This window comes from Diorhabda carinulata, chromosome X (assembly GCF_026250575.1).
Source record: "Diorhabda carinulata isolate Delta chromosome X, icDioCari1.1, whole genome shotgun sequence".
Classification (NCBI taxonomy): Eukaryota; Metazoa; Arthropoda; class Insecta; order Coleoptera; family Chrysomelidae; genus Diorhabda; species Diorhabda carinulata.
Window position 1 is genome coordinate 39,375,581 of NC_079472.1, and position 13,932 is coordinate 39,389,512.

Sequence of the window (13,932 nt, forward strand, 5' to 3'; positions counted from 1 at the left end):
ATTTACGTACTTACACGCCAAACGTGCGTGAATGCTCTTCTATTTTTATTCGAAAAGGAAATATCTAAAATATGAATGCAATCTTGGCGTAATTTGTAGCAATGCTGATAGATTAGATACACACCCATAAGTTGATAAATTCCAACTAATTGTCATATACTTTTATCGAGAGTTTCGGGATGGTTTATGAATGTGTTTACACTTCCAGAATGCTATGGTGTATATAAAGTGTAAGTTATGGATGTAGTAATTGTAAACGAATTAAAATACATATGTAGAGTTGAAAAATTTAATCATAGTTCACTAACGCAAATTCCCATAATTTGGGTTGTGAAAAAGTGTGCCAGGGATTAAATCATGTGTGGTGCAACCCTTATTTAACACACTTTTTATGTGTACAGATTGTTTTTCTTACCTTGTCCCTTCATAGTTACCATATTATGTACATATTAATGAATGGTATGTTCGAGATTTGACTGTACCAGTAGTACGAAAAATATTGTCTTCTACTCACTACTAATTTTTTGTTTCATTTTTATGTCTGTTACTGGAATACTGTTATTTTCAACGGAATCTCCTCTCAGCTTCATACACATTAGATATATTTTTATAATAAGAATCGCCAAGCTCCTCAAAAATTAACTACCGACATCACCTAGTCATTGTTGGAAAATATTTGAACTCCGAGTCATTTCTGGTCAGTCCGGGAACAGAAAATAATCCGAGGGTACTAAATCTGGCGGATAGAGTGCATCAAACTTCAATACAAGCCAAATGCGCCCGTGTTGGCTAGATTTCTTCGCTAAAACAAAGTTCGTATTATACTCGCCGTTGATAGTTTTTCCGTTTTCAATATAGTCAATGAAAATTACTTCACGCGTATCCCCAAAAAACGACGATAGGGCCTTGCCTGCAGATGGAACGGTCTTTGCTTTCTTCGGAGCCGGTTTTCCTTTTCAGGGCATTGTTTTGATTGTTATTTTGTTTCGGGTATCCGCGTTTCATCCATGGTTATGATATGGTGCGAAAACATTGCCAAACACTCGATAGAAACAGCTTTCTCATTTACAAAATTTCAGTTATGCGATGTACCGTACTTTTTGAAATGTCATCTATGTCTCCACTTTCAGTCGACAAACATCCAGTTCTGCTTTATAAATTTTCCTTAAAATATCTGCAGTCGTTACCTCATTTGGTCCATTACTGCAATGCTGATCTTCGCAGGTCGTACGGCCTCGTTTGAACTCTGCTACACAATATTTTACTGTTGATAACGAAGGAGTAGTCTCACCCAGGGTAAATCTGGTTGAGATTTAATATTGGTTTTTTTTTAATTTTCCTATGTTCCCAAATTCAATGAAAACATTCACTATTGATGGGTGCCAAGCAAATACTGTACAACGTGGCATCTTTGAACGATATATATGCTGAATAGATTGTTTAGTTTCTAATATAGTTGTATTTTTGAAGCAACTACCGCCATCTCTAGGTCAGGTTAGATACTTCTGGGACTATCTTCATCCACTTGTTTACTTGCATCTGCAGAAATTTTTAGAAATTAATTTGTTGGTAAAAATTGAACATAATCTCAATAATGGTATTTATCATTCCAAAAATTATATTTGATCCTTGATATATATTTAAACAAAGCACAGTAATGCTCAATAATAAGACATTGAAACAAATTGCAGACTGGTTAAAATGTGGATCGAATCTCATACTTTCCAGTTTCATTTACTAAGTGAAGGGTTTATAGAATTTATACGTAACGACAATGATCGGTATATTCTTTGACTTTATTTCGAGGAAAATACAGAAAACAAAAGAAAGATATAAAAGTCAACGTTAAACGCATCTACGAGCTAAAACACTACATAAAAAACAAACTAATGTTTTATACGCCTACGTAAAAAGCATGACTGAAGGATATAGAATGTACTGAAGTAAATCCTCGAAGTGCGAAAGTGTTTTTATTTGAACGGAGAGTAGAATTTCAGTGTAATGTTCACTATAAAAAATGGACATTGTAAATAACCCAGGAAACTTGAGAAATAGAACTATTAATAGTTGGACATAGAGTAAGTGGAACCGTTGAGTGAAATCAATAATACACGCATCGTAGACGCTTAATTTAATAAACAATCATATTTTATTAAGTGACTGAGTTTACATAGTTATCATCTGAGTGACATTTTCCACTTAAATTACATATTATCAGATGCAGGGTGTCGCATTGAAGTTGAAAATACTTCCATATCTTCGTTATTTAAACTTGATCAGTGGCGGATTTAGTAATTCCCTTCATATGTCTCCTCTACTGACATCTCAAATTCAATACCTCACTTCACAATTATTTAAAGCACATTTTCTATTACAAAAATTTCAGCTTCATAATTGAAGAACTAAGGTTCTTGTAATATCCTTGTCTTGAAGGCAGAAAATTATTAGGAGATTATTTTAAACATATCTTAAAGAGCGTTTAGCACATTACTTTATTTATGTGTGAACTTCGAAACTTGTCTTGCCAAGAGTTTCAGTATTTTCCCAGGATATGGTACAGGTATATGGATGATATTTTCGTCATATTCAATACGAAGAAGAAAAAACGTAAACGAATTCATTTTGGAACTCAACTCAAAATATTCATCTACTATAAAGTTCACCTATGAAATGGAAAATAAAGGACAGTTACCATTTTTAGATACTTTAGTAATTAGGAATTGTAATAGGTTAAAATTTGATGTATTTAGGAAAAACACCGCTATGTGCAGGTATATCCCCGCTGACTCTTTCAACGGTTATGAAAAAATGGTAAATAGGTTAATCAATCCTCATAGGTTTGATAAATCTCTATGTGAAACTCAAGTAAAAAACAAGAAAAATTTGCTTTGATACCTTTCAATCCTCTTTACATGAGAGGATTGGAAAGAATGTTTAGCAGAGTGGGTTTAAAACTGGTTTATAAATCCAACAACACATTAAAAGAATTGTTGGGTAATCCTAAGGATAAAATACCAAATTTGGAAGAGAGTGATATATATGAAATAAGTTGTGGTGATTATGACCGAAAGTATATTGTGAACACTACAAGATCCGTTATTTTCCGGTTTAAAGAACACATAGCTCACTTGAAATATGGACAGACCGGAAAATCAGGTATTGCCGTTCACTGCCAGTCATAATCATTGCATAAATATTAATAATGTGAAATTGTTAAGAAATAATCCAATAATAAATTATTGGACGCATTTGAGAGCATTGGAATTGCTAGATGTAAGAGTAGCTTGAATAGGGACAAAGGGCAAATTCCTCACAGTGTACTCTTTAGTTTAGTAGACAAAGAATAAACATGAGTATTCCGGCCGAGTTTTTCCCCGCTGAAATTAATTTTCGCGGAAGGTGGCTTATTGGTGGGACTATTTAGTATAAAACAAGTAAGTCACGTTATTAGATTTAAGTTTACCTTCAGTCTCTGGAGACGATAACTTGATTATCGAAACGCGCGTCAGACAGTATAATTGTTAGTGTTGGTGTAGTAGTGGTGTAAACAGTATATTCAGACCTTTCTAAAATTGGAGAAGCGTGCTCAAGAATTAGGGCAAAGATGAATATGGAAGGAAGAGTCAGAATTTATAATCTTATAAAGAAGTCCATACAGTGAGCTCTGAGTAAATATCTAACAACTCTCTTTTGTAGTTTTGTAGAAGATTCGCTCAAGGTTCGAGGAATGAAACATTTGTACAGCTGATGATTAATTAAAACGTTTTGTCATCAATGTTCTATTCTATTCAATGCGTTTTGAAAGAAAAATTGTTCATCTGTGTCGGACTACTGATTCATTGCACATGACTCCATTATCAGAAGAGAATTATTTATCTCCCAAGTATTTTACAAGTTTTGGAAACACTCGGTAGTTGGTAATCACTGGGGGCCAATTAAGGAGAATACGGGTGATGCTCAATTATGTCGAAGCATGCTTGAGCTATTACGAGGATATATTGAAAAATTATAAGCCTAGGGTAAACCAGGCAAACGTGCCCCAGTCGGATATGTGCCCCACTCGCGAAACTCAGTGAAGCATTTTCAATTTGGCGCTTATTTGATCCTAGCTGGTCATTGTTCCAAGTATGGCCGCGATGTAAACAACACTGTGCTGGTTTTTATTTAGTTTTAGTGAGAAAAAGTGATTAAAAGGTTTGTATGACTACATGAATTTGTTTTATATCTATTTTCACGTTGATTAAAAGTATTTGCTCCATATTATTTCGTGTTTTTAAAGTTTTTATCGAAAACTAACCTCATTTAACTTTTATTTGCCTATAATTCCGTTCCGTTTTTCGTAACAAATATCAGATTTATTTAAGTGGGGCACATTACACTGTACATCGTCTAATGCGCCCCGATTTTTTTCGGCTAATGTGCCCCATTTGGAGATAATTCCTGAATTCTTATTTTGATTACTTTTAAATATTTTTTTTTTTTTTTAGGAAATGGGAAAGGTTAAAGCTGTTGATCCAAGAAAATGGACGGAAAAAAATATGCAGAAGGCGGTGGAGGATGTAATAAATAAGAAAATGGGAGTAAATGAAGCGAGTCGTTTATATGAAATACCTTCGCGCACATTGCGAAGACACATCCTCAAGGGTTGGAGGTCTAAGCAGAGAATTGGAAGACCTTCTGAATTGGGATATGAGAACGAACTAAAACTTGTAGCTCACATTAAAAAGCTTGAATCCATCGGATTTCCCTTGGAGCCATCGAGACTGCAGTCTATAGCTTACGACTTTGCTGAAAATCTTCGATTGCCACATCGATTCAATAATGAGAAGAAGTCAGCAGGCTGGGATTGGTTTCAAGGATTTATGAAGCGTCATCCAGACCTGAGTAAACGTAAAGCAGAAGGCCTGTCATTGGCAAGAGCTAGTGGTATGAATAGACAGGATGTCGATAAATATTTTGAAATGTTGTTGAAGGTATTGACTGATAACGATTTGATTAGTAAACCAGAAAGAATCTACAACATGGACGAAAGCGGAATACAAGTTAACAATAAAACTGGACGCGTAATTGCTAGCAAGGGTGCGAAATGTGTACTTTCCTTCCGCCTATTTTGATACTGAAGGGTAAATACAAAAAACCGGAATTTTGTGAGGGTCTACCACCTGGCTCAAATGTATACATGAATCAGAAATCATCTTACATCAACGCTGAACTATTTTTGAAGTGGATGAAAGAGCATTTTATACCACGAAAGCAAGATGGCAAGGTTCTTCTGATTTTAGATGGACATTCTTCGCATTCCAATTCATATGAAATGCTACAATTGGCATCTGAAAACGATGTGATTATCCTCTGTCTACCAAGTCATACAACTCAGGCTCTTCAACCATTGGATAGAAGTTTTTTTAAGCCATTCAAAAGTTACTTGTCTAAAGAAGTTTCCACTTGGTTTATCAACAACAAAGGCCGACCTTTTAATCGATACCACATTTCAAAAATGATTGGTGATGCCTGGTTCAAGTCTGCTATACCAGCAATTGGCGTTTCAGGATTTAAAGCGACAGGGATTTGCCCTTATGATCCCAATGCTGTGCCTGAATATTTCTTCAGAATTTCGGATGCATCAATGGGAAGTATTCAGAATAATGATGATTCGCAAGCAATTAATAATCATTCACAGCCAACTCAGAACACTATTGCTCTTTCCTTGCCAAGTACATCCACATCTCTGATTAGTAATAATAATAATCAAGCCATTCAAATGTCCACATCAGAATCTTCTGAGACTGCACAAGAATTAACACCATCTAAGACCTTACAAATAATTAGTCCATTGCCTATTATTCAACAAAAAGTAAGTAAAAGGAAGCAATCTGTTAAGGTTTTGACATCAAAAATTCATTTGACAACTCGTAAACTGTTTGAAGACAAAAAAAAATACAGGAGAAAAAACGTAAGAAGACTGTTGTGAGGGATTTATCATCGTCATCAGAAAGTGAAGTAGAGTTGCAGCTTAGTGAATCTAGCGAAGAATGTTCTGATGAAAATGAAAACACATGTGTAGAATGTCACGAGAATTACTACCGTACCAAGAAGAAGAGCGAATGGATTCGATGTTTGCAGTGTTCTGGCTGGTTACATGAAGACTGTACAAGTTATAGAGAGAAATGCAATAACTGCGGTACCAAAGAAAAAGGAAAAGGGAAAGGAAAAAGAACCTCTAAATGAGAGGTTTTGCTGGGGCACATAAGACGGATCTATCCTTGTAATGTGCCCCACCCTAAGTTTCACAAAATTGTTGATCTTAATTATATTCAATTATATTTTAGAAGATTTTTTAGTTTTTTTTTATGACAATTGAGTCAGAGGTTAAGACTGATTACTTTAATAAACATGTTCTAAACAAAAAATGATTTTTATTTCGATTTTTCGAATAGTGGGGCACATTTGCCTGTTTTACCCTACTATAAAACCAAATAAAATTTCAATGTCAAAATATTGGATACATTTATTACAGCGAACCTGCAACGTCTCTAGACCTTAAAAAAATGTTTCTTCTTGCTCTGCAAACCAGACCTCCACAGCTTTTATTACCTCCTCGTTTGAAGAATTTTGTCCCGTAGAGTGGTCAGTAATATCGAATAGTAATCTCCAGTTAGTGTTCTACCTTTTTTAAAAAACTTAATAGCAATAGGTCATCAAATTTACCTCTTTTGATGTTTGCCGTCCAATTTTTCACGGTCCCATACGAAGGACCAAGGGTATTGAGCCTATCTTCGTAAATCTGCTTACCTCTTAACCTTTTCGAATTTAGGTACTTGATGATGGCTCGATACTCCAATTTTTCGATTTTCACAATTTCGGTGGACATCTTTTTGCTTTTAATATATTGCGTAACTCTGGTTTATTTTTTTGACGTCAAACATCACACTGACACTTCTAATAAGTTATTGTTCGTTGCTATGGTTACGCATGGAATTGGTCTAGGCTAACTAGATATCAATACATCCTCATATAGATGTTACAATGACGAATCCGTTATCTTGATGAACGAAACTTCATGGATGTTATTCTTTGACACCTGATATGACACCTGCAATTGTAGCTCCTTATGCAGGTAATATATTGTAGTTCATCATCCCAAAATACAGTTAGTATAACATTCTCAGATCAAAGTTGTATCTCCGAATTTTCGGTTATTGTTTCCAATCTTCACCCTGTGTTTTGGTCCCGGATTTTCCGTATCAGGTCAACATATATAAATGAATATAATATGTACCCCACTGTATCAAAGATCAGTCTCTTACTATATTTCGATATTGCAATACGATATTTTGGACTTTTTCATCATTTTTTGTATGGTAACATTTGCTGGTGGTTTTTCCTTACACTGGACAATAGTTGGATCTTATTTAAAATCAAAAGAAATATGGAAAAAAAAACTTATTACTTGAAACATTTGAAGTCCCGAGGCATCTTCCTAACTAATAAAATTGTCTTTGTATTCTTCAATTTGTTTACTTGTAAAGTATTTATTGTATAGTTGTTTTCCGTTCGTATTCTGTATAAACCATCTACTGTTTGATCATGTTTTCAGGTTTTTTAACTGTAATTCATAGTCGTAGGGGAGCCCACGTTTTTCTAAGCGGCGATTTACTTGAGCGTCATAGAAAACCTATTGGGTTGTAAAATTGAGATAATAAAAATTGTTATATATAAATTTTCAAAAATGTGAAGAAGTACTGCTGTATGGACCTTCTCGCATTGATAGCATCCATATCCTAAGTATTTTTATTAATCTGATCATTTGCATTGTTAGTGGGTTGTGAAGGTTGAAAGTAGATAAAAATAATGGAGCGCGTCAAATTTAATAAGAATATATTGAAAAACCCTAAAAATTCAATAATCTGACGCTTTGGTTGCGATGTAAACACCATTATTAGAATGTATAAAAAATTGCTGTTTTGAAATACCACAACGCATTGGATCGAGATATTATTTGATTCATCTTTATGTTCTAGACGTGCTTATAATCTAACGATTATCTGAGGGATTCAACAATGAATCTTGTGCGTAGCACTTGCTGAAGTGACTCCGCTTGACAGGGTGGCAGTTATACGCATTATATTAATATCACTTGTTGAGAGATAAATAGAAATTCGGAGAGGGGAGCTGTTACTTGAGTTTTGAGATATGGCAACACTGATGTGAATATGCCATCATGAAATTTGACATTTTTAATAGTGAACGTAGCCAGAACGTGTTGTCATATGGGTGCTGTTTGAAATTAAATTGCGAACATTTTTTTGTGATGATTTTCTATGACTTGAGATGTGTATTAAAATAACAGCCGTGCTCCCATCAAATCACTTCGATTATTGGTGACGCAGCACCATCTTGAGTTCCTCTAGTTTTCCGAATTCAATGGTCACACTTAGCTACAGGATGAATTTTCTGAAGGTCGTCCAAAACTGGCTGTTATGCCAGAGAATATCGATACTCTGCGAAAACTGATATTGTAATATCATGATGTGACACATCTTGAGATCGAGGCATATTTGGGCATTAGTTCCACATGCATACATTCGATAATGCATGAACATTTGAATAGCGCATAATTTGACAATTGCTCAAAAAATATCTTGTGTCGATTGGTGCAAAGAAATGCTGAAAAAAATTAAATAGTGGTGCTACAAAAAATGTATATAAGATCGTGACAGGAAACAAATTATGTAACTATGCATATTAACCCGAAATTAAAGGAAAATCGACTGGATAGGTCTTTCAAGATAAGCTAAATCCAAAAAAAGTTGTTAGCGCACGAAGCACTTGTTTTTTAAGAATAACTGGACATGTCGCCACCTAGAGCAACGTAGAACGGTCGAATTTGAATAATACACAAGCATTTGTTTGCCGGAAAAATCAGGGAAACCAATCACAGAAGGCGAATCATTTTCCACCACGACAATGCGAGCTTTCACACATATGTATAAACAAAAACGTTTCTGATGATTCAAAACATCGAATTGATGCGTTATCCTCCATATAGTCTTTATTTGGCACCCAATGATTTCTTCTCATTTCCGCATATAAAAAATAACTTGCGACTTCAACTTCACCTGAAGAAGCGGTTCATGCGTTTAAATCACATGCTTTGTAGGAATGGAGAAAATGCTTCGACAATTGGTTCAAACGCACGCAAAATTGTATATATCCCATATTCAATTATAAATATTTGTTTTTATTTGTCTATCTCAAAACTAAAGCAACACTAGTATAAACATCATATCCTCATCATGCATCTTCAGGGGAATTGACGAATGTGGCTTGTGGAAATCGACAGATTATATACTTTTGATTTTCCTTAAACTATTTAATTCAAAATAAAAAAAAAATTAGCCACGATTAGTTAATAGCATGTATACAAATCGCCCATCTTAATTTGACGTGCTCGAAACTTATGATAATCAATTTTTTCACCAATCTGATCTTTTACCTTTGACGAGTGACCATATATATAGGACTCATTTTTGGAGGAGATACATAAAGGGATACAAGTATCCCCCTGTATATTACTATATTATTCTGCCACGCTATAGTAAATGCTGAAGCTCGCTACCATATATGTCATTGTATGTGTGTTGAATGTGATCAGATAATATACTAACGGGTGGGCCAGGAAGTTTTGCGAATTAAAAAAAATAATAATAAAAAAACTAAGTATAATCCACATACAATTTTTTATTTAACTCGAAACATATATCTTGGAAATTTATTTAAATAAAAAAATACTATCCAAGTTTGCATCTTTGCGCTGTAAACATTCCTCGAATCTAGAACTCAAATTGGGAAAAACTCGCTGGCACAAGCGCGGGGAATATCTGCTATTTCTTCTTGGATGTTGATCTTCAACTGATTAAGCATGGCTAGGTTATTGGAATAGTCTGTACTTTTCAGGTATCCCCACGTAAAAAAATCCGGTGGTTTAGGTCCGGACTTCTAGGCGGCCATGCAATATCACCTCGGCGAGATATCAGTTTCCCAGCAAACATCTGGTTTACGACCGCCAAAGAGGTATTAGAAACCATGTTGTACGACCGCCCAAACGGATACTTTCGGCGAATGATAGGCTTTTGATGTTTTGCACGTGGGTTCCTGCAGCACAGTAATGGCAATCCTGTTTATTTACATGCCCATGTAAGTGAAAATGGGCTTCGTTGGAGAACAGAATATTGTTGAAAGCGTTCCAACATTGTTCCAACAAAAGCTCGTATTGAAATTAAATCATTTGGCTGTAACTTCTGCACAAGTTGAATTTTATACGAGTTTAATTTCAGATCTTTCGACAAAATGTAACGCAAAGATGTTCTGAATACTACAAGTTCGGCTGATCGCTTGCGAGTCGATAGACCAGGATCACGTTGAACTGAGGCTCTAAATCGAACCAGTAGTTTCGAACTTTCTAACCCACGATCGAATCACACTTTCCCTCGGTTACTGATTTATGTCATATAATCCAAACTCACGTCGAAATAAACGCCGAACAATAGCGCACGAATCGCCATTTTTATAATAATGTTTAATGCAGAATGTACGTTGCGCTCCGATGAAGTGATCCCTCGCGACTAAATTTCCAAGACCCGAGCTACCCATCCCCACCATACGCGCAACGCCCTTACATAACGTTCAAACGCAAAGAGAGTTTGTAAAATCGTACTTATTTTTGACCCACTCATTATAAAGATAACAATAAATATATTTTCCAAAGTAAACAATTTTGTAAATGTAAAAAACAACAACCTTCTCAATTTTCATCGGCCAAATAGATATTAGTCTGGGAAAATACAATTCCTTCTCTCTTATTAACAACTATACAAAATACCCTCAATTCCACCGACGTATATTTCTACATCAATTCTCCCATTTAAGTTCCCCATGAAACCCTTCTGTATAATTTACAGCAATGGCAGGTAGTTTCCTAAACAAATGGTTAGCAGTATCATCAGCCATTTTGATATAAACAGAGTAATCTGGTAATACGTAAAACACAGAAATACAATTGAGCTCCAAGTACTTCAAATTAGTTTTGTCGAGTAGCCCGACAAAGAAGATCGCGTTTAGAATGTTACACAGAACAAAGAAACAGAACCGACTCCAGTGCAAAGTTAATTCAACAAATAATAATTACGAGTTTTGTTTTTAGAATCCTAACAACAATTATAGTTATTAGTTATACGATTGAATGATTAAAATCCATTGATAAAATTTTGGCCGCAAGGACAGGTTGGTTTGGGACAGATGAATAATTATTACAAGAAGTAATTTGTCTGCAGAATATATTATGAGATTGTAGAATCTGAGTTGTAGAGTAAAGGAATTCATGGTTTTTCTTGTGAATGCCACAGAATAGATCGATTGATGATATTATCTGGACAGTTGAATACATTTTTTTATTCCCTCGTGCCCCAATTTTTTGTTGAAACTGATATTCTATCCAAATTTTCATTCTTCTCATCTTGTTATTTACCAGCACGCAGTTGTTTGCTGCATTTATAATCCTCAATTATTAGATAATAGAAGAGAATAAATATTCTTCGTCAGTCAGTATCTCTATTCAGAAGGATATAAAATGTAAATATATGTTATATCTATATTTTTTTCCTGATTTTAGGTCTATTTTCCACAAAAATCAGTTGAATATTACACGTAAAAATTGACGTCTACTTCATAATTACATCTACTTCGTAGTTATAAATTGATTTTCATAGGAAACAGATTATCACGAAAAATTTAGAAAAAGTTCAAGGAATGAAAAGTTAGAGATACCTACATTTTCGTTGATCCAAAATCTATTTATCACAAAATTCTATTCTCGGTTGAGTCAAGTCCGATTCTGTTACTAAAAAAAACGAAGTATGTCTGTTATACATTGTTGGCATCAGCATCATCTGGGAAACAGACAACAGCAAAATCTTCCATTGTGACTGTAATGAAGACTGATGACGGCGGGATGTGATGACACGTGATGACGCTACAGCTCCTTTTCCTTGTTCCTTCTACTCTCTTTGGTTACAGATGACAAGTGAAAAACGGTCGTCGTCGATTTTCACTTCACGGGAAATGACGATTTTAAAGTGTGTTAAAATTATGTATAGATTAAGTTGTATTTGTTATATTTTGAAATTTACAGATGTTTGAATTTTAAGAAATAGAATAGAAAGTATTAGAATAATGAAAGATTAAGAGATAGGTTGAGATATATTGATATTATGTAGTAAAATGAGGTTGTTATAATTAATCAGCAATAAAATTGATGAGATTTTGAAAGTTAGCTAGTAATAATCCAATATGTTAAAGCGAATGATTGGAAAAAAAATTTTTCAAAAGGTTGAAATCTCGACAACTCAAAATATCATTACAATACTCTCAAGAAAATATCATTTTCCAAATATTTTCAGGACATGAATATGAATTTTTTCATCTAATCAAAATTACCTATATCGCAAAGAAATTTTGTATATTTAATTCCTGGGGGGTATTTGATGATGAGAATTGCAACCCAAGTGCTTTTAGTTTATCCTTAGGCTACTAATGTCGGTTCCATGGCTCTATCAAAACTTTGGAGGTAGCTAACTTGCTGCATCAACGTCGATGTAGTCAAAAATACATTTATATGTATATAAAGGTTCAGTATGTGAACACAACTGATTGAATTCACCCCTTAAGCCTTAGGCTAGCAGATACATTTTCGCCCCTTATTTTATAAAATTATATTTTTTCATAGGAAGAGGATAAATATTCAAAATCATAAAACATACGTATGTATGTATGTATATATTATTAAGAAAAACTTTTTGAGACAAGGTACAAGAAAAAAATACGTGTTAGATAGATCGATAAATAGTTAGGAGTCAGATAACATTGCAAGCTATAATTCTTTTAATTGCCTTTATAAGAGCTGTATCTTCTACTCGCCTTCCAATTATTCATTTCGGAGATACAATTGGAGCATTTGTTCCAAAAAACTAACACAACTTCTCCTACTTTTTTTATAAGTAACGGCATTATGTCTACACTACAATCTGATTTGAATTATTAGCAAGTTACACTCGAAAGGTTGAGAATGAACTAGAGCTTTTCTCTCTTCTTTCAGTATCAAGGAACTGGATTACCCAAACATTGGTATGGTGATGAAGTTATAATTCATGACTCGTGACAAATTTCAATATAATTTGGTTCGGAGAGTCTATATCCAAATCCTTGTCGAGAATACTGTTTCGGATATACCAAAGTACATACACTGTACTGTATTTGCTCTCATTTATGTATATTTATGTATATAGATACGTGTTGTTGAACTCTAATGGTTCATTTCAATTTATTTATGTTAATTCTCTACTTTCTTGTTCTTTTGACAAATTAATTGAGTAACACTCAAAAAATTAACAATAGTATGCCTTAATGTCCTTGGTGTTTTTTTTACTCAGAAGGCATCACAATCTTATCCCTCTTTAAAAAAAGTTACAGTTCATTCATAGTTGATAGTGTTGTCCTCATAGACCCTCTGATATCCTTGGAACAGCTAATCGGGCACTTAGACACCTTTATACATCATTTGACAAACTGAACGGTGTGCTCATGTCATTGGACGTAATACGCTGGACAATCAATGACTTTATCTGCAGCTCCTTCGTCCTCCAAGCAGCAGCTGCATTCCGGATGCATATAGTATAGAAATGGCGTCTTACGTGACCATGATTAGTTAAGATTTCAGACATATTTTGCACCTGTTTAAGAGAAGCCGCTAATTAGTAGAACAAACAGAAATCCCCTCTATGTATGACTTTCTTGCCTAATTCCAGTCGTTTCCAACCATCTACGTAGAGAGTTTCTTGCGACTAAATTTCTCAGAGATGTGATAGCTACACATAT

At 34.4% G+C, this 13,932-nt stretch overlaps 1 protein-coding gene and 1 long non-coding RNA gene across 3 annotated transcripts in view; one reads left to right on the plus strand and one right to left on the minus strand.

Moving 5' to 3' along the window:
• The window catches only part of LOC130902217 (CUGBP Elav-like family member 4), a 1,507,660-nt gene that overhangs the window by 1,007,598 nt on the left and 486,130 nt on the right, over positions 1-13,932 (minus strand). The window lies entirely within an intron of this gene.
• LOC130902218 (uncharacterized) lies at positions 4,045-4,523 on the plus strand. Its single transcript, XR_009060366.1, has 2 exons — positions 4,045-4,194; positions 4,488-4,523. It is a non-coding gene; the product is annotated as an uncharacterized LOC130902218 (long non-coding RNA).